Source organism: Bos indicus, chromosome 17, assembly GCF_029378745.1.
Source record: "Bos indicus isolate NIAB-ARS_2022 breed Sahiwal x Tharparkar chromosome 17, NIAB-ARS_B.indTharparkar_mat_pri_1.0, whole genome shotgun sequence".
Taxonomy (NCBI): domain Eukaryota; kingdom Metazoa; phylum Chordata; class Mammalia; order Artiodactyla; family Bovidae; genus Bos; species Bos indicus.
The window spans coordinates 64,896,247-64,919,737 of record NC_091776.1 but is presented as its reverse complement, the minus strand read 5'-3'; the positions used below and the strand labels follow the sequence as shown (position 1 = coordinate 64,919,737).

Genomic DNA, 23,491 nt, shown 5'->3' with positions numbered 1-23,491 from the left:
TCGTGGGTCAGGGGAGCCAACAGTGTGAAGGTCATGCACTTAGAAGCAAAGGGGGTTCTCACCGTGTGCCAGGCTGGGCCCTCTGTGCAGATCACTCCCGTCTCAGCTTCTGGGCTGAGACTGGGAGATCGCAATTCAGGTCGCATCTGCAGTAGACCGGCCTGAAAAAGGAGGGGCTCAAAAGTCAGACACAAGTGGGACCCTACTGCACTCTGGCCAGATACCCAACCGCAAGAGCTAAGTGACCTTGGGCGACTTTGGTAATTTCTCTGAAGTTAAGGTCTTTACAACACCTAGGCCAGTTTCCCAAAGCTAAACCCAGGACAGTGTGAGGTGAGCACAGTCCTACAACTGATGACAATAACTGAGCACTTTGCTGTATGCCCAGAGCTGTGCGAAATGAGACGAGTGTGCCTACGTGCATATGTACACGAGTCACGTGTGTACACACGTACGTGTGTTCTAATTCTGTAACCTCAACAACCCTATTGGCTGGGCGTGTAGACCCTGGTTTTTCACCAAGGAGTCTGGGGCTCATCACTGCTGATAAGCGAGGGTCCTGGGGTTTGAACCAGGGCTGTACACGTCCTCACCACCCCCTTTGCTGCCTCACATACCTTCCCTCTGTTATCAGCTCCCCCAGTACAGACTCCAAATCCTTCTGAGACAGCGAAGCCCTCGTTTGCAGGTATTTGGAAATCATAACAAGAAAGCAGAATCACCTTTATTAAAAATTCCACGTGGAAGCCAGTTGGGTGTAGAAAATGCACACATCCGATGGACTGAACATCTTCTTTATCTCGGTCGCTGCCTACCCTAAATTAAACCCCCCTGAGGGCACCGCTGTCTTAATTAACAGCGTGCCTTGTTAACAGCGTAAACATTTCTCCAGCTACGTGGAGCAGATCGTGCCAACTAAAGAGGGAGACGAGGCCGAGCTGGAGGGCTCCTCTTGCCTGTCTGGTCCCCAAGTGTCTTCTGGGAGGTCACGGAGACGCAGGGCCCTGGGGTGACGGCCACCCCTGTGCAGTGAGCTGCAGTGGGTCTGTGGGCTGCCCTTGGAGGCTGGGAGCTTGGATTTGGAGTCACTGAGACCTGGGTGTGTGTGCTGGCCCCTCTCTGCGCCTCAGTTTCCCCAGCAGTGCTCAGCTCACAGGACGATGCAGTACTTACCCACCTCCCCCCAGCCCCACCCCACCTGGAGCCCAGGTGAGGCTTGAATGAGGACATGTGCACAGAGGTACCGAGCACAGGGCCTGGCAGGTAAGGATGCTGCCCCGCCCCCTTCCATCTGCTCTAGTGAACTTTTTTTTTTAATGCCTTTGGGCCAGTGAGCATCAGTCTAATGTCCCACCTGGGTAGGGACATTTTCCCTTGTCCCGAGTCCCGTCTCTCCAAGGAAGAAGCCAAAAACTCACCTTGCCATCTTCCTTGTAAGCTTGTGGTCCAATATGGGGACCCAATCCTGGAAGACTTGGATTTTTTGTGTGTGTGTGTCGGGGGGAGGATATTTTTTACTGAAGAGTAACATATATTTGTATATAATGCTTCAGAAGTCAAGAGGGTAGATACTCCTGGGGAAGAGTGACGTGGGGAAGGGTAAGAGTATCTCCTCTCTTGACTTCTGAAGCATAGGCTAGTTTGGATAGTCTTTGAAACTTACAGAAGTGAAATTATATAAAGATATATATTACGTGAAAATATATATGGAAATTAATAGAATTAATTGTATATATAAATTACATACATACATATAAATTGAATATATATATTGAATTAATATACACATAGAAGTATAAATTATATTGTGCATATAGCTATACATAACTCATCCCCATCGCAGAGCACTACTCCACCATGTGATGATACCATAGTTAGTCAATTAATTAATTAATTAAAAATATTTATTCAGCTGCACCAGGTCTTAGTTGCGGCCTGCCTGATTCTTAGTGGTGGGTGGCATGTGAAATCTTAGTTCCCTGGCCAGGGATTGAACCCAAGCCCCCTGCATTGGGAGCTTGGAGCCTTAACCACTAGACTATCCGGAAAGTCCCTGTAGTTAATTTATTAATTCAACTGTTGATAGACACGTGGGCTGTTTCCAGTTTTCAGCTAATACAAATAAGGCTGCTATGAATATTCTTGTACATGTTTATTGGTGAATGTACATGTGCATTTCTTTTGAGTAGAATTGCTGAGTCAAAGATGATACATATAGTTGGCTTTAGCAGGTACTGTGAAATCCTTTAGGAAGTGTTTACACCACTTTTACATTTTCACTGATAATATCTGAGAGTTTGCAATTGCTCCAGCCTTTGGGCTTCCTAAGTGGCACAGTGGTAAAGAATCGCCTGCCAATGCAGGCGACTCAGGAGATGTGATGGAGAAGGAAATGGCAACCCACTCCAGCGTCCTTGCCTGGAGACTCCCCATGGACAGAGGGGCCTAGCGGGCTACAGGCCATGGAGTTACAAAGAGCTGGACACGACTGAGTGACTGAACAATGGTGTGTGTGTCCTAGTGGATGTGGAGCCTCCCCTGGAGTGGTCCAGGGGGATGGAATCAGCACTGACCTTGGTCTTGTGGCCTCGAAGCTGAATCTCCCTTCCCTCCATAAGGCTGCAGGTGAAGAATTTGCGTCCCCCGTGCTCGCTTTCCTCCAGAACCGATTTGCCCCTGCACGCTCCTTCTCCAGTAAACTGAAATACAAGGTCTCCTTGTAATACTTTTATACACTGCTCGCTGCAGTTTAATATATGAGACACTGCATCATAGTCTGGAGGTTCAAAATTACCTCGAAGTAATCATTTCCTAGAGGGCTGGTAGTAAACATTCTGTCACATAGCTATAGATTGTCGCCTGTCGCCATCCATCAGCCCCCAGGGAGATATTAGGGGGAATGATACGGGAGTGAACGGAGAACAGGTGCACGTGGCTGCCAGCCCTCTGCAGAGGGAAACAGGCGTGGTGGCCTTATGGCAGCCTGGCTTTGTCAGGGGTGGGTTCTGTCTGCACCACAGCCCAGGATTGTGGATTTGAGCTGTGGGTGGCCTGTTGGCTTACTCAGTTCCAGGTTCACTGACTCTGTCAACCCTCATCTTGGCCTTCTGACATCTTCCCTGCATCCTTCAGATCAAAGCCATCACCTGCGTTTGCACAGTGATAATGGTGGTGTGTGGCGGTGCACATGTGTGTGTGCTCAGTCATCTCCAACTCTTTGCGACCCTATGGACAGTAGCCTGCCAGGCTCCTCTGTCCATTGGATTTTCCAGGCAAGAATACTGAAGTGTGTTGCTATTTCCTCCTCCAGCCTTCCCTGCCCAGGGATCAAACCCTTGTCGTCTCCTTCGTCTCCTGCATCAACAGGTGGATTCTTTACCGCTGCATCACGTGGGAAGCCATAATAATTACAGTGACCGCTTACAAGCACTCCCTCTGCCCCATGGAGCCTGCTGATCCTTTTCAGGGGTCATCTTATTAATCTTCAGAGTGACGCCAAGAGGGGATTAAAATTTTAGCCGTATTTCACAGCTGAGGAAACTGAGGCTCAGAGATGTGGGAAAGCCTGCAAAGTCACGCAGCTGGCCAGTGGCAGAGCCAGGATGTGAACTTGAAACTTGACCGTCTGCCTCCAGAGACCAAGTGCTGCATCACGACGCGTTGCCACGAGCTGCCTCTGTTAAACCTCCGGGTCCTCACTGAGCTCATGAGCTTGCACCTTGCTATTTTCAGAGGCACGCTGCTCTTGTACAGGTGGAGAAACCCGAGTTCAGCATGTAGATGGCACTGCCAGAATTCCACTGGAGGGTTCTCTGGCCACGCACCTGAAAATTCCTCCTTGGGAAGGCACCTAGAGTACAAGTAAAACGTCACTGCCTGCAGACTTGCAGCACCTGTGAAGGGTCACCTCGTGGACCTAATGACTCAGTGGACTTCAGCCTAAGTCCCCAGCACGATCCCATGGAGTCTGAGGAAATGAAGTTGATACAGTGTGAACGACCCTCTTAAGAAAGTTAATAGTAATACAACTTAGGTACCGGCATAGCTATTTGTCAGGTGCATTCAGACAGCGGCCCTGAAACTTATATTTCATGAATGGCAAGATCAGTCCACTCTGGCCTGAAGGCTACTGTGGGGTCCCATCTTGTTTACTCCGACGATGAAAAGTATTGCCTCAGTTGGCATTTCGGGAATCTGAGATTGAAAAGAAGGACAAAGTAGACCATGTTTAGAAGGTTTTCAGCATGTCTTTGGCATTTTTGGGCTCCACCCAGGACTGGAACTAGGAGGCATTGGAGCTCTGCTTGACTACAACCCAGCATCACTCAAAGTCTAGTCTCTGAGCTGTGCCTCTGCAATCTTTGTCAACAGTTCTAGACAAGATCAACTGGACACTGAGAACCAGCATGTAAAAACTTTTATAGCAATCTAGTCTTGCAAGGTGGAGAAGGCAATGGCACCCCACTTCAGTACTCTTGCCTGGAAAATCCCATGGACAGAGGAGCCTGTTGGGCTGCAGTCCATGGGGTTGCTAAGAGTCAGATACAATTGAGTGACTTCACTTTCACTTTTCACTTTCATGCATTGGAGAAGGAACTGGCAACCCACTCCATTGTTCTTGCCTAGAGAATCCCAGGGACAGGGGAGCCTGGTGGGCTGCTGTCTATGGGGTTGCACAGAGTTGGACACGACTGAAGCAACTTAGCAGCAGCAGCAGTCTTGCAAGGGGGCCAGGGGCACTTGCATCATCGAACCAGCTATAGGTCAAAGTGTTGTTGAAATTCAGTGGTAAGATGCTGGTGATGCAAGCAAGAACTAATCACGCAGAGTAGGACCACGTGGTTGGGCTTCCCAGGTGGCGCTAGTGGTAAGGAACATGTCTGCCAATGCAAGAGATGTAAGAAGTTTGGGTTTGATTCCTGGGTCAGGAAGATCCCCTGGAGAAGGTCATAGCAACCCACTCCAGTATTCTTGCCTGGAGAATCCCATGAACAGAGGAGCCTGGTGGGCTACAGTCCACAGGGTCGAAAAGAGCTGGACACCACTGAAGCGACTTAGCACACACGCGTGCTGCTGCTGCTGCTAAGTCACTTCAGTCATGTCCAACTCTGTGTGACCGCATAGACGGCAGCCCACCAGGCTCCCCCGTCCCTGGGATTCTCCAGGCAAGAACACTGGAGCGGGTTGCCATTCCTTCTCCAATGCATGAAAGTGAAAAGTGAAAGTGAAGTCGCTCAGTCGTGTCCGACTCTTAGTGACCCCATGGACTGCAGCCTACCAGGCTCCTCCATCCATGGGATTTTCCAGGCAAGAGTACTGGAGTGGGGTGCCATTGCCCTCTCCAGAGCACACATTCGTAGGATCGCATGATTACTGGCAGCTCCATGGACAACTAGGGCCAGTGATCACAACCAGTCTGTGATATATTTGGGAAAAGAAACAAAGCTGGCCCTTCATCACAGACACTTTGACATGTACTGGTATAAACTTTGTTAGGGACAATGCTGTTTTCAAAACACCCTGTCATCAGCATTTTATTCCACAAACAAGTAAACCTCGGACCAAGATGACCACAACAACAACAGCAACAAAACCCCAAACCTAATGTAGTAATAATTTGTTTGCGGTATGGTTTCGCTTCTTCCTTTTTTTCTATATATATTTTGAAGTATAGTTGATATACAGTGTTGTGTTAGATTCTGGTGTTCAGCAAAGTTATTCAGTTATATATACGTATGTGTGTATTTTTCAGATTCTTTCCCATTATATGTTATTACAAGATAATGTATAGTTCTCCATGCTAGACAGTAGGACCTTGCTGATTATTTTATATATAGTAGTGTGTGTCTTTTTGTCCCAAGCTCCTAATCTTTCCCTCTTCCCTTTCCCACTTTGGTAACTATAAATTTGTTTTCTATGTCTGTGAATCTGTTTCTGTTTTGTAAATAAGTTCATTTGTATCATTTTTTTAAGATTCCACATCTAAGTGGTACCCTATGATATTTGTCTTTCTGTGTGTGACTTACTTTAGTTTAATAAGATAATCTCTAGGTCCATCCATTTTGCAGCAGATGGCAATACCTCAGTCTTTTTTATGGCTGAGCAATATTCCACTGTATGTATATGTACCACATCTTCTTTACCCATTCATCTGTCAGTGGACACTGAGGCTGCTTCCAAGTCTTGGCTATTTTGAATAGTGCTGCCATGAAACGGGGGTGCATGTGTCTTTTTGAACTACTTTTAGTCTTTTCTGGATATATGCCCAGGAGTGGGACTACAGGATCATATGGCAACTCTATTTTTAGTTTTTTGAAAAACCTCCACACTATTCTATTTAGTGGCTACACCAAGTTACATTCCCACCTACACTGTAGGAGGGCTCCCTTTTCTTCACACCCTCTCCAGCATTCATCACGTGTAGGTGTTTTGATGATGGCTATTCTGACTGGTATGCTGTGAAATCTCAATTTAGTTTTGATTTGTATTTCTCTAGGAATTAGTGATGTTGAGTATCTTTTCACGTGCCTATTGGCCACCTGTATGTCTTGTCTTTCTGACTTCTCTGTGTGCTGATGGGCTAGTGTTTGGCCGATTTCAGTTGGGTATGACTCTAGGCTGTGTGTTGTCTCATTTGGGGACCAGCAGCTCTCTTGTTATGGTGATGGCAAGAGTGCAAGAGATTGGAAACGTGATGCCTGTTGAAGCTTAGAACTGTAACAGTGTGACTTACTCTCATATTTCATTGGCCAAGACAAGTCACATGACTAAGTGCAACACCAGTGAGGCAAGAGAGTAGACCCCACCCACAAGTCACATGACAAAGAGCATGGATGTATAATTCTGTGGCATTGGGAACCATAATCCAGTTCACCACAGCTGATAACCATGGATACTAGGAAAAGCACTTGGCAATGAGCCTGGCCAGAGTAGGTGCTCAGTAAACAAAAGCAGAGACATCACTTTGCCTACAAAGGTCCATATAGTCAAAGCTATGGTTTTTCCAGTGGTCATGTATGGATGTGAGAGTTGGACTATAAAGAAAGCTGAGCACCAAAGAATTGATGCTTTTGAACTGTGGTGTTGGAGAAGACTCTTGAGAGTCCCTTGGACTGCAAGGACATCCAGCCAGTCCATCCTAAAGGAGATCAGTCCTGAATATTCATTAGAGGACTGATGCTGAAGCTGAACCTCCAGTACTTTGGCCACCTGAGGTGAAGGGCTGACTCATTGGAAAAGACCCTGATGCTGGGAAAGATTGAAGGCAGGAGGAGAAGGGGATGACAGAGGATGAGATGTTTAATATCGTCACTGACTCAATGGACATGAATTTGAGCGAGCTCTGGGAGACAGTGGAGGACAGAGGAGCCTGGTATGCTCCAGTACATGGGGTTCCAAAGGGTCAGACACAACAGCAACCAAGCAACAACAACAAAACGTCTCTTGGGAAGCAGACTCCCACATCTTCCTCTGAAATGATTGTGTGGGAGGGATTCCCCCTCCATGAGAGGTACCAGGGACGAGTTGCCTTTCCAGCCCAGCATTAAGTCAGTATCCAGGGAGAAAAGGCTGTGACATCATGCGCCCAATGCTTTGTGTTCCTGGGAAGAAAGATCCCAAGTGGAGGCTGCCAGAACTATTATCAGCTGCTTGCATATCCATTTGCCCATCCACCACTCACAAAGTGCTCTATTTATTTGCACACACTCTGTAATATAGCAGCGGAGGGAGAATTCATTAAGGCGAATTGTGAGGGTTGCTTTAAAAAAGAAATTTCATCTCTCTATTTTATGCAGTGCATAGTTCCCTGTTTAATGAGAACTCTGCAAGTCCATTTTCCTTAAGGGTTTAATAAAAGTATAATTTAAAAAATTAAGACAGATGGGGAAAGTGCCGAGGGAAGCCATTTCTTCCATTAACTCACAGAGTAGACCTTCTCAATGCTGCAAGATGGGTGGGGAGAGGAAAGACTCCAGAAGCTATCAAGAGCCCTTTCAGGTTACATAAAACTCGGGCCTGGGTTTATGTGGCTCAGGGATTCTCGCTGAACAGATAGGAATTAGATTTATCAGTTGAGTAATGGGACTGTTGCTATCTGGCAGATTAATTAGTGCTGATACTGGAGCTTTGCTTTTTCTTGGAATTTGAACTACGGAGCCCTGAGAAGTGGACATTTACATCTTTCACACTTTTTTTCTGAATTATCTTGGTTGCTTTTGGAGGGGAGGGGAGAATGGGGTGGTTGAGGGAGGGACAGCCTCGGGGCGTTGGGGGCCCCTGTGCGGTTTTCATCTCCCTATATGCAGCGTTGTTGTCATTGTTCAGTTGCTAAGTCTTGTCTGACTCTTTGCAACCCCATGGACTGTAGCCCACCAGGCTCCTCTGTCCACGGGATCTCCTAGGCAAGAACACTAAAGTGGGTTGCCATTTCCTTCTCCGGGGGAATCTTCCAGATCCAAGGATCGAAACTACACCTCTTGCATCTCCTGCACTGGCAGGCGGATTCTTTATCACTGAGCCCCTTGGGAAGCCCCAGCATGTACTGTGTCAAGGGCAAGTTGTCCACTGCAGCTCGGTTGCTTTCCATCCTGCTGCCACCCCTGGCTTCCTGGAGCAAGGTAGTTCCTAAGCTATAGTCAATCAAATAATAATAATAGCACTATTATTATTAAAGAAGCTAAGGATGAGCATTGCTCACGTTTTGAGGTGCTTATTTTGTTAATTTCACTGGGAGGCTGGTGTTGTTATCTTCATCCCAGTCTGACAGATCACTAAACCAAGGCTCCGTCACTCAGAATATACAGAGGTGGCAGTTGAAACCTGTGTCCCTGTCTTAATCCATGTGCTACCCTTTTCTCTGTGACACATGGGCCATCAGAGTCTCAGAGATGTGGGGTAAAATTCCCAAGCTTCAAGAGCCAGGGTAGACGGAGCACGAACTAGCTTTCTTATCTGGCAGCTTTCCCCGCTGCATCTCTTGGATTTATTATCGGGATTCTGACTTAGTTTACTTTTAGCCTGCATCATACTCGTTCAGTTCAGTTCAGTTGCTCAGTCGTGTCCGACTCTTGGCGACCCCATGGACTGCAGCATGCCAGGCTTCCCTGTCCACCACCCTCATCCGGAAACCAATGAGCAAACTCACATTGATAGAGGTCTCACCATGTTGCAGGCACTCTTCTGAGAGCTGCGTGTTCTTTATTTCATTTAATTTTCAAAATACCTGCTAGGAGGAAGGTACAGTCGGCCCTCTGTGTCAGTGGATCCCTCATTCCCAGGACCAACGACCCCCAGTGGGACTTGATCACCTGGGGATTTTGGTATCCGCAGGGGGCGTAGTCCTGGAACCAGTCCTCTGCGGACGCTGACAGACCACTGTGTGTAGCACCTCTGCTTTCTCGATGAGTGATCCAAGGCTCTTAAGAGGCTAAATGACTCACCCAAGGTCATGCGACAGGAAGGGGTTCAAACAAGATCCAGACCCACATCTATCTGAAACTCTCAAACCTTTGCACTGAACCCCAAGGCTGAGTAGACATGATGGCCAGCTTCCCTTCCCTTCACTTTACCAGTGTCCCAGGCTGCCTCCATCCCTAGTAACTGAGAGCTGATGGACACAAGGCAGCCTGTCACACCTGGGAGTTATTTTTAGCACGTTACTATATAAATCCTTCTTCTCAGAAGGTAGGAAGGAGTCTGCTTGCCTTGATGCATCCCCTGGTCAGCATATTGTTTTACGGTTTCCTCGGTGTGCTGTGAGTTGTCATTCGGGAGACCCTCGGGCCTCAATGAGGTGGACATGGGTTCCTGAATCAGCAGCTTGGGAAACACACTCTTCTCTGCCTTTCTTGGGCTGCCATTCATTAAGTGATCCTAGAGAGGAACTCTGATCCTTTCCAACCAAGGAAATGCCTTTGTTTTCCCTCTACATTCAATTCCAAAGTATTTGAAAGCAATTTCCGTATCTTGACCGTGTTGCCAGAGACATTTGAACTGATGGATAAAGGTCAATAACTAGATAATGTCCAGAGAATGGATAGGATGACTCCTAAGTTCATGTTCACTTTTTCAAAGTTGTTAACTGGCTTCAAGTAAGTTAAATTATTCTCTCATGGACTGTAGACCACCAGGCTCCTCTGTCCCTGGGATTTTCCCGGCAAGAATACCAGAGCGGGTTGCCATTTCCTACTCCAGGGGATCTTCCTGACCCAGGGATAGAACCTGCATCTCTTGCATCTCCTGCATTGGCAGGCCGATTCTTTACCACTAGTCCTACCTGGGAAGCCCAATTAACTCTCTGTGTCAAAGAAAATAAGAGGGCAGGTTTTTATTTTGTAAGGATACTTGGATTTTCTGTTTAGGACCAAACAGTGACTTTGGCACCACACAGACCTCTGTTCTCAACTTCTGCATCCGTACCCGACATCACTATTAGATTACAGCACCATGGCCTGCTCAGACCAGCTGTGATCTTAAAACCCTTCCAAGTAGCGGGAACCAGGCACCTTCTGCCACAGACCAAAATTGGGTTAGAGGTGAAATCAGTTTGCCAAGTGTGTCTGGAAGTTTTACATCCTCTTTGAGTTTCAGTTCAGTTCAGTTCAGTTCAGTCACTCAGTTTTTGCAACCCCATGGACTGCAGCACGCCAGGCTTCCCTGTCCATCACCAACTCCCGGAGGCTGTTCAAACTCATATCCATTGAGTCCATGATGCCACACAACTCTCTCATCCTTTGCCTTCAGTCCTTCCCAGCATCAGGGTCTTTTCCACTGAGTCAGTTCTTTGCATCAGGTGGCCCAAGTATTGGAGTTTCAGCTTCAGCATCAGTCCTTCCAATAAATATTGAGGACTGATTTCCTTTAGGATGGACTGGTTTGATCATGCTGTCCAAGGGACTCTCAAGAGTCTTCTTAACAGTTCAAAAGCATCAATTCTTTGTCACTCAACTTTCTTTATGGTCCAACTCTCACATCCATACATGACTACTAGAAAAACCATCGCTTTGACTAGATGGACCTTTGTTGGCAAAGTAATGTCTCTGCTTTTTAATATGCTGTCTAGGTTGCTCATAGCTTTTCTTCCAAGGAAAGTGAAAGTGAAAGTCTCTCAGTCATGTCCGGGAATACTCTAGGCCAGAATACTGGAGTGGGTAGCCTTTCCCTTCTCCAGGGGATCTTTCCAACCCAGGGATCGAAACCAGGTCTCCCGCATTGCAGGTGGATTGTTTACCAGCTGAACCACAAGGGAAGCCCAAGAATACTGGAATGGGCAGCCTATCCCTTCTTCAGTGGATCTTCCTGACCCAGGAATTGAAGCAGGATCTTCTGCATTGGATTCTTTACTAATTGCACTATTAGGGAAGCCCAAAGAGCAAGTGTCTTTTAATTTTATCGCTGCAGTCACCATCTGCAGTGATTTTGGAGCCCAAGAAAATAAGTCTATCCTGGGATTCTCTTGCTTTTTCTATGACCCAACGGATGTTGGCAATTTGATCTCTGGTTCCTCTGCCTTTTCTAAATCCAGCTTGAACATCTGACAGTTCTCAGTTCATGTACTGTTGAAGCCTGGCTTGAGTTTAGGCATCTGTTTTTTCCTATCAGATACATGGATTGAGTTAAGATGCTAATCAAGGCCTCTGATGGGAAAACAGATGATGCTCTGATTCTTAAATAATGAGAAATGAAGGCTTAGGGGGTGATTTGTTGAAGGTCATAGTAAGTGAGGGAGAGGGTTAAGATTTGTGAGTCAGATCCAGGTCCCCGTCTCGGCTGTACCATTTCCTCGTTTAGTGATGTCTGGCAAGTCACGTCAAATCCCTGAGCCTGAGTTTCCTCATCTGTAAAATGGACATAGAATGTTACCTCAGTGAGCCATGGTGAGGATTAAGCTGAGATCCTGCACGTGAAATGCCTAGAAGACCTGTAGGAGAAGAAGTCCTGATAAAAGTTGGCTAATATTTATTCAGTTTTCTTAAAAATATCTCACGCACAAAACCCGATATACATTGTTACAAAACATGATGACTGTGGGTGCCACTATTCCCATTTTATAGATCATGAAATGCAGACTTAGGTAATATGGCTTTCCTAAAATCATACATAAAGTAAATAGAAAAGCAGCTAGAACTCAAATGCCAGATATGGCAAAGCACCGGTCCTTACTTCCTGCAAATCTTATCCAGATATCCCTCACTCAGCATATCATGCAACATATCATGACCATACTTTTAAGTTTTCTCTACCCCCCTGGTCTGTTTCTCCTCACCCTCTTTTATTCTTCTCTGCAGAGCACTTTTTGCTTTCTAAGACACACTCTCTTACTATATGAACTACTTATTTATTTTGCATATATTCTATTGCCTGTCTCACGCCTACTTGCCTATCCCCCAGGGCAGGGGATTTAGTTTATTTTTTGAGCGCCGTATTCACTGCTCTGAGCACAGCCCTTGACACACAGTAAAGCGCTAAATGTTTACTGAGTGAACACGGGGAGTCTGCCTGACTCCAAAACTTGCTCTTTGGATCGCACTGTGTCCAAACTACACGGTCTGTATCCAGAGTTACTAGTTGTTGAAGGCCTACCATGTTGGGCGTCATGGAGACGTCATAAATATATTATTGCTACATTTGACCATAACCGTTCATGGAAGGGATGATTATCCAGGCTTTGCAGCTGAGGAAGCTGACACTCAGCAAGGTTTTGAGACTTGATCATGCCCATTGGACATCTGTTAAGGGACAAAAAGGGAGTCTTATCTAGGTCAGCTGGATGCCAAGACCTGCTCTCCATCCCCAGCCCATGTCAGATTGTAAGAACCAGCTTCCTTCTCAGAAGCTGTTTATGAGTACCATCCTTGGGCCAAAATTTTCACTTGAGAACCAGACTCTTGTTCAGCTTAAAAAAAACTCATCAAACCTCATGAACAGAGTCTACTGTGTACATAGTCCAGAACTGGAGCCCACAGAAACCTCGAAACAGAATCCCTGGGGTTAGAGGAAGTCATAGGGAGTGCAGGAATCTGATTTTTAATAAGAACCTAGGTGATTTCTATGATCAGGCTAATCCGCAAAGCAGTAAGGAATTCATCCATCTATCCATTCATTTCCTCATCTTTGAAATGGGGATAAGGGACTTCCATGGTGGTCCAGTAGTTAAGACGCTGTTCTTCCAATGCAGGGGGCCCTAGTTCAATCCCTGGTCAGGGAACTAGATCCCACATGCCACAACTAAAGGTCCTGCATGCAGCGACTTAGGCCCAGCAAAGCCAAAAAAATTAAAAATAAAATAAAATGGGGATAATACCAGTACCCAGCTTATATGGTTATTGCAAAGATTAAGTACGACCCCGTGGACTGTAGCCCACCAGGCTCCTCTGTCCATGGGATTTTCCAGGCAAGAATACTGGAGTGAGTTGCCATTTCTTCCTCCAGGGGGCTGATCATCCTCAGGGACTGAACTTGCCTTTCCTGCTTCTCCTGCATTACAGGCGGATTCCTTACCACTGAACCATCGGGGAAGCTCCATGCCTGTAGTACCAGTACCCAGTTTTTATGGTTAATGTAAGGATTAAATAAGGGTATATTAGGAAACACAGGCTTAGAACAGTGACTACCAAGTAAGTCAGAAGAGCTGATTGAGCCCTGGGCACCTCCTATGGTTGGTGATCAGGGATACGGCAGAAACAGACAGACAAGGCCTTGCCCTCCTGGTGCTGACCATGTGAGCACAGATTTTGGCATCAGATAAACCTGGATTAAACGCCCGCCTTTGCCACTCACACTCAGGTGTGGACATGAACAAACTCCTGGACTTCTCTGGCTCCAATGTGGGGTAATAGAAGAGCAGTTTCACAGCCTCGTCGTTGTTGGTATAAACCAAAAGAGGCTCCGAGAGGCAAAGCAGCTTGCTAGGATCGCACAGCTAGTGAGTGTCAGAGCTGGATTCATATTCACATCTGCTAGACTGGGGCGTCGAGCATTTACCTACCACATTATACAGCTTCCTGCAGAGAGAGGTGGCTGTAGAACTCACAGGGAATGGGTGGAAAGGATTACGAACCCAGTGGAGGTTTCACCCAATTTACCTGCACACTGAAGCACATTAGACCGAGGCCTCCGTGGGAACACGCCCCGCCCCCCACCGTGACAAAGTGATGCCCAGACTTACCTAGTGCCCAGTGACCTCACACAGAGCCAGCCTCCCCAATTCTCCTGCAGCGTAGGCATTTGGAGAGCTCCTTGGAGAGTTTCAATCTCTCTAATCTCGCCAGGCTGGCGCAAGGAGGGCTTGGGAGACATGAAAGGCAGCAGTTATTTATTTCATGAATAGATAACGGCAGGCCATTTAGAGGGAGCAGTGGCAGGAAGATGAAAAAGCTATTAATACAGTTGGAAGCTCATTTCTTTCGGAGTGGTCAGCAGCCGCCGGAGAGGACAAAAACGAGAAAATATTGCAATGGGCGCTCCTGACAACACAAATTATTCAGGAGATATTAAAGTGCGTTGTTCACCATCGTAAACATTTTTTTTTAATGTTTATGAGATCTGTTCAAAGGCATCTTGATGGATGAAACCCAATAACATTTATAGGGGTGTGTGTGCCCGTGTGTGTGTGTGTGTGTGTGTATGTGTGTACTCACATTTCTTTTGTTCTCGTTGCTGTTCAGTCACTAAGTCGTCTACCTCTTTGCAATGCCATGGACTGCAGCACTCCAGGCTCCTCTGTCTTCCACTGTGTCCTGGAGTTTGGTGAAATTCATGTCCACTGAGTCAGTGATGCTATCTAACCATCTCATCCTCTGCCACCCCCTTCTCCTTTTGCCTTCCATCTTTCCCAGCATCAGGATCTTTTCCAGTGAGTTGGTTCTTCACCTCAGGTGGCCAAAGTATTGGCGTTTCAGCTTCAGCATCAGTCTTTCAAATGAATATTCAGGGTTGATTTCCTTGAGGATTGACTGGTTTGATCTCCTTGCTGTCCAAGGGACTCTCAAGAGTCTTCTCCAGCACCACAGTTCGAAAGCATCAATTGTTCTAGTAGCCTTTGTAAATCATTTCTTTGAGCGGATGTACTTAACAGTGGCTAAGCAGGGTCTACATAGGGCAACGTGAAGTCCATGCCTCTGTTCCCTGGGTAATTATACTATTTGTGACATCTGCCATGTTTGCAGAAGGGGTTCTGGAAGCTGGGAGTTGACCTGAGGACTGATGGGAGCAGAAGAAATGCTCCAGTTCTGAAAGGAGAAAACCTGGAGGAGCATGGCAGCACATCCCATTGTCGGGAACATATTTCCACCCAAAGAGGGGCCTGTAGGAACAGGATTTGTGGGGATCCTTGCACCTCTGACCCCTGTAGGAGATTCACAGCATAGAGGATCCTGTTCAAGGCTGTCTGGTTCTTGAGATAAAGCAGTCCCCTTAACATGGCTTAATTCTGCTTTGCCCCCAGACACTAACCACAGCACAACACAGCAAAGCTCTGGTTCCTTCGAGGATGCCTTCTGGAACACAACTTTTACATGATAAAACTGGGCAAAAAGCTGATGATCATTGTAACTAAGCCATGATAGCATCTCTGCACAGAATTATTAGCTTACTTATTTTAAACGAAATGACTCGTCATGTTTGGTTCAGGAACTAAGCAAATTAGACAATCTATTAGTTTTAATAAATGTTTTGTTTTTTTTCCCCGTTTGAATTGGTTTATTGTTTGTTGTAGGACTTAAGCACATAACCAATTTACCTGAGAGGGATGAACTCCTGTTTACTCAGTTTTGTAGACTGATTAAGAGCATCAGTTAGGGAGTCAGGTGCCCCAGGGTTGAATTCTGGCACTTTCACTTCCTAGAGTTGTGACTTTGGGAACGTTATGGAGCCTCTCTATTTAAGCCTCAGTTTCCGCATCTGTAGAATGGGGGCAATACTGGACCTATGCTACTGGCTTATGGAGATTAGTTGAAATACAGCAGACAAAGGGTTTGGCGCATCGTAGGGCTGGCATGTAGCGAGTTCTTAGTACATGTTGGTCTTCATCATCATCAGAAGGGGCTGGGGCTCCCAGGTGAACCTTAAATCTTCCTTCCTTTCTCAGGGGCGCTTGAGGAAGTCTGGGCTCTGTGACACTGATAGAAGGAGTGTATCCACTAGAGATAAACGATGGTCTCGCTGCTGTCACCGTATGCTCTGAGCCCACTGCACTTGGTTGTCGGATCTTTGTTACGTGACCTGTAATTTATGGAGTGCAGCTACTGAAGGAAGAGAAAGTAACATGTGCCCCTACTTAGCAGGGTATTCAAGGCTCTAAGACCCTGAAGCTTCCCTGTGCCGATGTGACCCAGAGTCACCCCAGCTCCCATCCTTCAGACCAGAATGGTGTTTGGGACAGTGGACATTGGCTCTGGATATCCAAGGCCTTTGTGATGCTGCTGGCGTAACATGCTGCCATGCTCCTTATTCTCTGTCCATTCTTAGTGCGAAAGAGGTCTCATGCCCAGGGAGCCTGTCCTGTGTCTTCTGAATTTCAGCAGCAATCCAAACCTGAAAGCCACTCCAGTGGTCCTGAAAGTATTAAATAAACTTCCAGTTAAAAATATCTAGCAACTCGGTTTGACATTTATCTTCAGGAAACTTTAGGCAAATTACTTAAACTCACTGGACCTTAGGTTCCTCTTCTCTAGAATGGGGGTGAGATCATATACCTCACAGAGTATTTATTTATTAAATGAGATAATATATGTCAAATGCCTAGAATAGTGCCTGGCCCCAAACTGAACGTTGTGTGAAATGTCTGGTATCATGCCCTGCGCTGGGTCTAGGCAAGGGGACTTTCCAGACTTCTCTCCTACTCATCAGGGACCACCTGGCTCAGGAACTAAGTTATAAAGTTGTCCCTTGCTCAACATTTAGCTTTCTCTGAACTCTGATGCTGGGAGGGATTGGGGGCAGGAGGAAAAGGGGACGACAGAGGATGAGATGGCTGGATGGCATCACCAACTCGATGGACATGAATTTGAGTGAACTCTAGGAGATGGTGATGGACAGGGAGGCCTGGCTTGCTGCAATTCATGGGGTCGCAAAGAGTCGGACACGACTGAGCGACTGAACTGAACTGAATCTGCAAATGGGACCCCACCCCTGCCAATGGCTCAGCAGATAAAGAATCCACCTGCAATGCAGGAGACGCAGGTTTGATCCCTGGGTCGGGAAGATCCACTGGAGGAGGAAATGGCAGCCCACTCCAGTATTCTTGCCTGGGGAATCTCCTGGACAGAGAGGCTGTCAGACTACAGTCCAAAGTGTTGCAAAGAGTCGGACACAACTGAGTGATTGACAGCAGCAGCAGAATCTACAAATATAGCATTAGTTTCATGAAGCCAGTGAAAGTTTAATTCATGTCTAATTCCCTTTCTTATTGTTTGGCAAAATATTGCAAATACTAAATGTTATTGTTCAGTTTCTCAGTTGTGTCCGACTCTTTGCGACCCCATGGACTGCAGCACACCAGGCTTCCCTGTCCTTCACCATCTCCCAGAGCTTGCTTAAACTCATGTCCATTGAGTCGGTGATGCCGTCCAACCATCTCCTCCTCTGTTGTCCCCTTCTCCTCCTGTCTTCAATCTTTCCCAGCATCAGGGTCTTTTCTATACCTGCATGGTTGTATGGTTAAAATGTGAGATAGGTGTTAAAGAGTTGAAGAAATTAAGCCTGGTGGGTATGATAATGTCACGTAGAGATGGCCAGGCCGAGTGTGGACTCTCCTGTGTGCAGTGGGGAGCCACCGAGGGCTTTTGAGGGGAGTGGTCTCATGAGCCCTCTACTGCATGATAACAGTGATGACATGAATGACATCCATAAGGATATGCACTGATAACGGGGAACTCTCAGCTCTTCTTTTGTACCAGAAACTGTGCCAAATCCCTGACACCCAACATGGCACCTAGTCCTCACAGAGGACTCTCTAGGCTTGGAATACTGGATAATTGGCCGTGTGCTGGGCAGATGGAAGGGCAGAACGACTGGAGTCTTCTGAGATGTGATATAGGCTTCAATTAAGGGAGGACAATGGAAGTGGAATTGACAAACCCCCAAACACAGAGCACGTATTTGTCAATTTCACTGGTTGGCCAAACACCTCCTTAGTTCAGTAAAATATTCAACCACATCAACTTTAATTATAATCCCCTATGTCAGAACAGCCAGAGTAGTCATGACTCAACTACCCTATAGGAAGAGCCCTATTAACTTTAAAGGGGAGGGTGTGACTCTTTTGTTGCTGGGTCATAACGTTGCCAGAGGGGACATTCTACGAGGAATCTGTGACAGGGGCTTTGCCTGGGGTAGTGCATAAAGGAACTGATTTGGGGCAATTTTCTCTTAGCTGGAGGCTGTGCCCTCCTGACTTGAGATTTCCCTTTCTCTTCCATGAAAACCTCTCTGGGGACTGCTAGGAGACCTCTGGTTGGTCACTGACTATGTTGCTTTTCTTCCACAATTCTGGTCCCCCAGGCGGCCACCACCCTCTGACTTGAGTCAGAGACGAGGTGTCCACCTACCAGCACTCCCAGCCCACTCCCTGTCAGTCTCCACATTTGCCAAAACAAATTCCCCAGGAGTCCCGTCGTCCACCCACTTCTCTTCACCCTGACCGCCACCACCATCCAGGATGCCATTATTCAAGAATGGCGGTGGCATCCCAGCTGGTCTCCTTGTGCTCAGGCCTGCGTCTCCATCTTCACAATGCAGCTGGAACACTGTCTTGAAGATTCACATCTGTGATGCCGTTCTCTTGTTTCAGAACCCAAACCACACGTCCTAGCATTCAGTGCTCGTCGTAACCTGCCCCCTGCCTGACTCCCTGACCTCAAGCCACCATGTGCTGCGTGCTCCAGCTGTACCACACCGTTAGGCAGGCCCCTCCCCCCGACCAAAATCCCCAGGCTCTCTAACACCCTTCCGGGGACTTGAGTCCGCAGGCGGACCCTGCAAAGCCCCTGTCCATGTGCCTATCCCTCCTGCCTCCCGATCCTTCTTTCCTGCCCCCATCAGCTTGTGGGGCTGGTAAACGAGGCCCGTTATTTCCCAGGGAGCTACCTCTGGGGCCATATCTGCAGTTCCAGCCGAGATTGATGAACTTTCAAATGATGAGGTTTCTGGGGGCATTTATTGACATATAAATCAAAATCCAATTTATGTGAAGGAAAATCCCAGCTGGTTTACATGGCAGGATTATGAAACAATTTTAGCCGTGTGCACAGCCTCTCGGACGAGGTAAAATGATTTTTACCTTCCACAAAAGAAGCTTTGCTTTTTAATTTCTGAAGGTATTTTCATGGGGTCACCCTGGAAACTCCTGACACTGAATTTGCCAACTTCCTCCAAGGTTGCCAACTTACGATACTGGTCTGAGGGGAGGGAGGGAAATGCAGTCTATTGAGAGCCTACTGCGTGCCAGGTACACACACACAGTATCTTATGGCGAGCCTCGAAACAGTCTTCAGGGTCCTTGACATCATACTGAAGGCCTTACTCTCAACCATGGGGCTGTCCAGTCTCTTCCTGAGAAAGGGTATTAGTTACCAATTGCTGCAGAACAAACTAACACACACTCTGAAGCTTTATAACAACTCCCCTATGTCGTTTCCCTATTTCTGTGGGTCAGGAGCCTGGACACGGCTTCACAGAGGTCCCTACTTGGGGTCTTACAAGGTCGAAGTGAAGTGCTAACCAAGGCTCTCGTCTCATCTGCGGCTCAACTGGGGAGGGATCTGCTTCCAGACTCATATGATTGTTGCAGCAGCCCTTTGCTCGTGGGCCATAGAACCTAGGATCTCACTTTATTGTTGCCTTTCGGCCAGAGGACCCCTCCCCCAACCCAGTTCCTTCCCACCTGCTTCTTCCAAGTCAGAGAGAGATAGGGACTTCAAGCGAGACAGATGTGACAGATGTGATCTTATATGATCACAGAAATGACACCATCCCATCATTTCTGTCATATTTATTGGTTAGAAGCCAGACCCAGGTCCTGCCCTCACTCTTAGGGGAGTGGATTACATAAGGCATAACTGGGAGATGGGGATCTGTCTGCTCCAGAAGGGATGAGCCACTCTTGGTCACACAGATAGATGTCTGTGGAGCTGAAATCTGACTTCAGAACCCACATGATGCTGCCCCTTCAGCTGATTCCACAGTCTGTGAAATCCAAAGCAAAACTCTTCTCAGGAGACTTATCCTGACTGCCAAAGCCTGGGCCATTTCTTCATCTCAGGAGCTGCTATGAGTTTCAGCACCCAAATCACTAAAACTATAGTGGAAGTGAGGCAGTTCTTCAAAGGATGACTTCTCAGGGTGTTAATGCCCCAAGTGGGGATGGGATCCTGAGTGTGTTCACTCCTGCTGGACACGGGCCTTTGCGGACTGTTCTCTGATGGACCCCACGGGACCATGACCCACTGTGGCCCCAGGGAGACACTCACATGGCTGCTCAGAGGTTAATGGCATCACAGGTCTCGCTCCCTGTGGTCAACCTTCACAGAAGAGGCCCTTACCATCTGGCTTATTTAATGGTCTTGCTGCTGTGTTTTTATTTTTCCACCAATGTACACAGCCTCCAATTTGATATTTGGAACTCTTCCAGTTCTTCGATTCTGAACAAGACTTGTGTTAACTCCTGCGTGGCTGTCATGTACAGTTGTATGGATCGTGCACTGCGTAAGGATGCCTAGACCCTATTCGAAGTCCACACACTGAGATCTCTTTTCCAGTGGCAGGGGACACACCCAGCGTCCCTTCCCTTTTGTCGTAACAACACCCTGGTTGTGTCTTGTTTTGTTTTAGGAGCCTCCTTCCTTCACTCTTCAGCCTTCACCACTCGGTAAGACTGGGAGAAGCCCTTTCTACCTAAGGAAAGAGGCACCTCTTTCCATTCACATATAGAGACCCAGCTAGGCTTGCAGCAGCCTTGATGACTATTTTTCAGCATAGCCGACCTTCTGGTGGCCTGGGGTTGTGACATAATCTGCCCAACCTGACTCTGAGAGCAAACAACTCACAGTCTTTAAAAACCCAGCAGCTGCCCAGCCACGATAGAAATTCTCCTTTCAACATGCTGCACCTAAAACTCCCAAGTCCATATGTAGCATCATTTAGGTAAAGAATGAGAAGCTCTGGCTGTCATGTGCCTTTAAATAAACCTTACAATCGACAGCCAAGGTTGGGCTCTATGCCGACGTTCAGTCATAAAGGCCGTTCTAGGGGAAAGAGTATTCAAAAGCCACATTAAAAAAATATGCAATCAACACCAGCTGTGGCCCAATTAAATTGAGCAGATCACAGGTGTTTATATGGATTACAGACACACACACACACACACACACACACACTTTACCCAACAAGCTACTTCCTTTAAAATACAGAGCTTGGAACACAAGATGAGCTCCATCAATCACTCATATCAGAATCACCTGAAATCCATAATGAAACTGTAAGTTTTTTCTCCCCACCCTAGACCAATGAACCCAGATATTTTAAGAGGAGCACAAGAATCCAAATCCTAGCAAGGGCCCAATTTCAATATTAAGTGCCAATGTTAAGTTGCTGTTTAGTTGCTCAGTCATGTGTGATTCTTTGCAACCTCATGGACTATAGCCCAAAGGCCCCTCTGTCCGTGCGATTTCTCAAGTGGGGTTGCCATTTGGTACTGGAGTGGGTTGCCGTTTCCTTCTCCAGGGGATCTTCCCAACCCAGGATTGAACCCATGTCTCCTGCATCGCCTGCACTGGCAGGCAGATTCTTTACCGCTGAGCCACGAGGGAAGCCCCGTTAAATGTCATTAAGAGCACTCTGGGCTTCCCAGGTGGCACTGGTGGTAAAGAACCCGTCTTTACCACGGATTCCATCCCTGGGAAGGAAAGACCCCCTGGAGGGGGGTATGACAACCCATTCCAATGTTCTTGCCTGGAGAATCCCATGGAGAGAGGAGCCTGGTGGGCTACAGTCCATGGGTTCACAAGAATCAGACACGACTGAAGTGACGTAGCACACACGCATCTATGCGAATTGGGCGCATTAAATGCATGTGTAATTTTCACTTCCTCATAGTTTGTTTAGGTCAGAAATAGAATGCTTACGTCTTGGCAAAAAAATGTGCACTGATACACACGTGAAACTAGCACAGCATTGTGAATCAACTATACTTCAGTTTTTTATATGGATTATGCACACGGGTACGCATTAAACACTTTGTGTGTTCGTTTGGCTGTGCCAGGTGTTACTTGCGGCACACGAGGTTTTTGTCACAGCACGCAGTGTCTTCAGTTGCAGCATGTGGGATCTAGTTCCCTGACCCCAGGGATCGAACCACGGGTCCCTGCATTGGGACCATGGAGTCTTAGCCACTGGACCCCCAAGGAAGTCCCTACACTTCAATTTTTTTTTAAAGTGCATTAATAATCTCAGAAAGAAAAAAAAAACCCACAACCAAGTATATTAATTGGGATCCTGTTTACTTTTATGTGGGCTAGATTGAATATTTAAATGTGATGCTTTATTTTTATCTGTTTCCATAACTGAGCAAAATACGTTTAAAAAGGCATAATTATTTTAAATTTCCCATATCCTACATTTCATCACAGACTATCAGGTAATGACTGGATCGCCTACACTCAAGCAAAATGACTTTGCTTAACCTCGTTCATTGTCTGAGTGACCCTGGGCAAGTTACTTAACCTCTGTGTGCTTCTGGAGTCTCACTTGAAAAGGGGAGATGGTGATAAAACCTACTTTACAGCAGGATGGAGTTGAGTAAGTGAAATGAGACTCGTAAAGCTCCTAGCAGGGTGGCTGATACAAGTCATTGATAAACACCAACGCTTATTGATTTTTAGCAAATCTCACCTTTGACAGCTGAAGTCTAATGAGAGCTACCAACTCAGGAATTCGCTCCATGTTTATGCCTGATACAGACATTTGTTACTGCTCATCCTTCCTATTTTTTTTTAAGAGTTTATTTTTGACTGTGAGGAGTCTTCATCGCTGCTGGGCTTTTCTCTAGTTGTGGCAGCTGGGGCCTACTCTTCGTTGCAGTGCTCGGACTTGTGACTGCGGTAGGTTCTCATGTTGTGGGCCACAGGTTCCGGGTGCACAGGCTCAGTACTTGCAGCTCCCTGGCTCTGGAGGACAAGCTCAGTAGTTGTGGAGTGCAGGCTCAGTTCCTCCAGTGCACATGGGATCTTCCCAGATCAGGGATCGAACCCTTGTCTCCTGCATTGGCAGGCGGATTCTTTACCACGGGGTTACCAGGGAAGCCCCATCCTTGCTCTTAAATCCACTTCTCAGAAGATCATGGAACAGCCTGGAAGTAGGAACTGGTTCTTCCAGTTCTCTCTAGAAGATTCTCAAGTCTGATTCATTCTCGGGAAGGGTTGCCAGAGGTCCTTCTTAATTTAGGTTCATTCATTCACTCATTCAACCAACCACTTACTGTAAGTCAGGGCCTTTG

At 46.9% G+C, this 23,491-nt stretch overlaps 1 long non-coding RNA gene across 1 annotated transcript in view; it reads left to right on the top strand.

Moving 5' to 3' along the window:
- Positions 1 to 23,491, top strand: part of LOC139176763 (uncharacterized) — an 80,411-nt gene that overhangs the window by 14,264 nt on the left and 42,656 nt on the right. The gene's annotated exons all lie outside the window — the stretch shown is intronic.